Below are 5,096 nucleotides of genomic sequence, written 5' to 3'. Positions count from 1 at the left end.
CCATACTTTGACTGACGCCCAAAGTTGCGTAACCGAATATTCTACCACGTGCCTTTATGCGTAACGAAATAATAATAATAAATAAAAAGAAATATATATATATTTGAACATGACTATTTTTGTGTGTGTGGGGGGGGGGGGGTGGGGGGGTGGGGGTGTTATATTGTATCTAGGCAAATGAATTAACGGGGAAACCTCACGCCGGCTTATATAGATCCGGTTTATGAGTGTTCAGCAAGATACATGTAGACTTCAAAAATAAAGTATAGCAGGGTTTCTAAACAAAGCGCATCAACATTCACATTATAAAATGACGCCCGGGAAGAAATTAAGAAGAGATGCGAGGAAATTCGAGAGCTCAGCATTAAAGGCTGGATGGACTCCATGGGGCGAATATGGCGCGAACAAATCGACGAATTTGACGAATTCGTCAATTATTCGTCGCATAATTCGCTCCGTGGAATTCAGCCTCTAAACGACTTTAATTCGTAACTGTGAAGACTCGCTTGTACGATGAGGTGCAGTTTATTTTACGGCGGTGGCAGTTTATAGCTCGTAACGGCAGCCGATTGGTGGTGTGAGAGCGTCGTCGTGACGGACTAGTTGTCTAGGCAACGGCGGCGTAAAAAGACGCGCGTCGCCGCGGACGGATGAGATGTGTCTGGTGTGAATGCATCGTGCCGGAATGCGACGCGGCGCGCTGGTGGCGGGCGGCGCTTCACGCGATCGGAGAGGTATTAGACTGCGCAGCCGGTAGCTTGAGAAGGCAAATTCTACGAGGTTTTAGAAAATAAATTAGATGTATATAAGGTGTGTGTGTTTTTTTTTTTTTTAGGCTCCACAGTTCTGTTTTAAGAGAGCCGTGAGAACTGCACTAATGCGGTCTGGGCAGGTGATACGGCCAGTGGAACATAATATAGAGGAATAATCATTCCGATAAGCCGCTTAATAACTAACGAAAAAATTTTCGTGTAATTTTTTTTTATTATCGACTATAAATTTATGTTTTTTCCGTGGTTTTTCCGTCTCTCATCATTCCCGGTTTTGTAGCGCACGCATTGCTCCCGTTGCACGAGTTGTGACTTTAGAGCACGCTTCCCACGCGGCTTGGGTATTTCTAAAATTTGCTTCGTAATATTGTTTTTTTAATGACGCTAAGCTAGTTTCTTATTTAAACCATATGTTTATTGTTACGAATGAAAAAAAAACGTTAATTAACAAGTTTTAGTTAATTATCGGACTTATACCGACTATTAGCCCCTTTTATTACGTCGCCATGGCCACTCATAAATCACACGCACAGACCGCAATCGGCAAAGCCAAAAAAAAACAAGAAAAGAAAAACAACAACTTTAGACACTTCTTTCACAAGGGCGCAGTCATCTTGAATGTCGTCACTTCCTGTATGCGTTAAAAACAAATCGGGTTGACCTCTCCACGCCACTGGAAGGTGTTCACGACAAATGTGTGATTACTGGACATTTTCTTGTTTTACCTCAGATATATTTTGTCGCATATTCCAGGTTGAAATGCTTTATTATTATTATTTTAGAGCGCAGCTCTTAGGCGCCCGTTTCCAGCTTGAGCGGTGTCGCCGTCGGCCTCGACGTCGCCGTAACTGCGCGTTGCATTATGGGACGTTTCCCATAATGACGTCACACGTGACGTCACGTGTGAAGTCACGAGGATCACGAGTGACGTCACGGTCCCTCGTGAAGTCACGACAAAGGTCACGACCTTTACTAGTGACATCACGAGTGACCTTTATGACATAACTCGTGACGTCACGACGGTCTCGAGGGAGGGGGGGGAGGGGAGGAGAAGGAAAGGAGGAGGGGAGGGGCATACTCTCCGCTCCGTATTCTTCCCTCCTCCTCCTCAAAAGCTGCGCTCTAATTCGGTATTACAGGGAGTTGTAAACGTCTTAATACATTTTTCGTCCCGCATACCAGATATGGAACCCACGTAACCAAGAACGAAAGAAAACGAAAAAAACACGAACAGAAAACGTCTATATAAGGAGTGAGATTCAGCAACGCAGTTCATTACACAGCCAGGATGCCACCGAAGCAAGTCCGCAATCCGGAAGCCCGTCAAACGAAAGACCAGAGCGGTTCGTGTTTCCATATATCTCAATGGTAAAGAAGTCGGTCGTCCAGATGCGAACGCAATATACGATGCGTCAGAAAACACCGCGGCTGCTGCCGTCACTTAGTAACGTTGCACGGTACGACAATGAGAATTTCTCTGTTTTTGAGGTTCTGAGAACTGACGACGTATACGACTGGATCGCAGCCTAGTAGACACGTTAGATGGAGCCATCCGAATTAGAAACCGTTCTATACATAATACACGGGAATAATTCCTCCGCTAAACTGCGCTGCAATCTACTTTTGGGATCACGTGATCTGTAGCAACGTCTCTTTTTTAACGACCAGCATCGCCACCTTAGTTGCAATGTTCTAATACATTGAAAGTATTCTTTAAAAAAAATATTGTTCAACTATACATAAAAAATAGGTTGCTTAGATAGATCTCCGACTAAATTGACAATAGGGTCCAGTGTGTAGCTTGTGTTATGCACGTTTTTTTGTTGTTGTTTTCTTAACGGAGCTGACATGTACTTTTTTCCCCGAAATCAGCTGAGGTTTAGAAGCTCTGACTTTATTGCGCTTGACAGCATTTCTTTTTTATCATCTTAATTTAAATATAAGAAATGCTCCTTTCAACGCTAAGATGACAAAGTAGCGGGACCGGCTCACGCACCGGACCAATCATTTGCGTGCTGTTTATCGACCGATCTTGCTCTCTCCGCGCGAGTATGATACGGGGAGCACGATCACGGGGTGCCAGGCTCACGATGGACATGGTTCAACGAGCACGTAGCTTTCACCGCCCTGTCCCCTTAGTTGTGAACTCGAGACAGACAGAGAGCGTTAGAATAGAGATGTCCGGTTTTAGAAAATAAACAACAACAACAACGTTAACAGCAAGAATAACATACATGCAAGTCGGTGCTTGGCATTCTGGCGACTCCTCCACGCTCTTGTGTCCTCCTCTCCTTCAGTCTCTGCACGTATTGGCTAATCGTGCAATCCTATCGGCGTTCTTATTGGCTAACGCTGCTGCAGTCTCGTTGGCTGTGTAGCAATGTAAGCCTTCAGTGACCATAGGCGTGAGCCTATGCGCCAGCACAGGTGTTGAGACGTCAACCAATTGGAAAGGCAGTCCGGCCGAAAGCTTATTACGGCTGAATAGTAAAGAAATAGATTGGACAAACGTAGCGGTTGGGCTGACAGTCTCAGTGGAACTGAACTGCCCTTTTAGCCAACGTGAGGTCGTATCTGGACACTTGATAACATGCGTACGTACATAATCCTTTATAACCCTTTTTTTTTTGTGCCATATGTCAAACTTGGTGCGTTCAGCGAAAATTAAACAGGTAAGCTGATTCGAAACTGTTCAATTAAAGAGCGATGCCGTCCAGCCGAGTGTATCTCGATCGGTTCGGTTCGATCGATTAAGGGAATTGATTGGTCCATTTCGATTAAGGGGATTAACTGATCGGTTCGACTGACCGAGGGACTCGTTTGACCAGAATGCATCGGAATTCTTAGCCAAAATGCGTAATCCAAGCGCAATTTTCAGTCACCCTGCATGATGTTTTTAGCCCGATCGAAGCGCCATTAGCCCGATCGAAGCGCCCTTGAATTTGGCGTCAATCAATCGTCGACAAAGGAGAGCGGGAGATTCTAGAGCACGAGCCGACAACAACGACAAAACCTATATGAAACGAAACAGAAATATGGGCTGGTTGTCTTGCGTAACTGGTGGCCCCACGTAACATCCTCATAGCCACTGCGACCCCTTCACACCACTAACAAACACTCTGTCCTATGTTTTGTAAGAGCTGCAAAGCGCATCCCCCCCCTTCCTACTCGGGGTGGATCCGACTAAATATAATCGTCGTAAGAGCTAAAAGCGGACGTTCCACAGCTCTTCGAGCTCTACACGGCAGCGCCATCCTGATGTGTTCTCGCGATCATGTAACCAATAAGTCCATGTCTCGTAACGTTTTTTTTTCTCGTTTTTTTTTTCTTTTGAGCTACAAGTCCGCGTCGCTTGGGTGCGACTCACGTGTTTCATGCCGGCTTGCGTAATCGAACGAGCTTTTCGCTTTCTGCCTAATCCGGAACAGGGTACCCCGTGTCGAGGATCAATTTTGAAGAAAAACGAAGATAAGAAAAGAGTTTCGTCGGCGTTACGTATAAGATCGGGGCGTTTAGGCTGATGTAACTCGTCAGGGAGCGGATCCCCTAGCCATGACGAGCAGCTGAGTGATCGAAGTTTGACTGAGTTGCTGTAAGATACGAGCTGCAGAAAGAAGCTCGTCGGGTCACCTTGCTAGGGGGGAGGAGATCGAATGGTGGCGCTGTCTAGCGGCCGCCGTTGGAACTATTAAGCGGGGATAACAATCCCGCCGCTAGTATTCGTTCAGTCATGGAGGACGAGGACTCGAGGCTCGTGATTGGTATCTGGATAATATTTATCTGCTCCAAAAGTATCCGCCCGTAGGGGTAGCATAGTCCCTGCAAAAGCCAACCCACGTGTAGGCGGTCGCGAGTGACTGACGCGGTGTGGCGATGTTTGTGCGCTCCCTAAGTTGGAGAAACCGTATTCACGAAACACACGCATTGCTTTTCAGTGTCCCTGTCCCTCACGACGATCATCAGCCAGATCGGCGAGAGCGAGAGGTGCCTCGTTGAAGGCGAGGACGTGCTGAAATGTGATCATGTAATCGAGCGCAGCGTCGCCCCGGAGGAATTCGCACGAAAACATCAACCAAAATAGTCATTACATTACGTTTTTTTTTTAAATGCCGCAATACAGAACACACTGGTGAACATTATAATGTAGAATGTGGCTAATTAGACTTCATATTGGCATTAAACGACACAAGTTGTCTTTTTCAGTTTAATTAATCGGTTATTCAAAGGTGCACGGTTCACGATGAAATATCAAAGAGGTCTGCACGACGAGGACTTAGTGATACACAAATTTGCATTGCTCAATCAAAATTATGGGAATCGCAAAAT

This window comes from Ixodes scapularis, unplaced genomic scaffold (assembly GCF_016920785.2).
Source record: "Ixodes scapularis isolate PalLabHiFi unplaced genomic scaffold, ASM1692078v2 PGA_scaffold12__126_contigs__length_90152505, whole genome shotgun sequence".
NCBI classification, from domain to species: domain Eukaryota; kingdom Metazoa; phylum Arthropoda; class Arachnida; order Ixodida; family Ixodidae; genus Ixodes; species Ixodes scapularis.
This window is presented reverse-complemented; position numbering follows the sequence as displayed.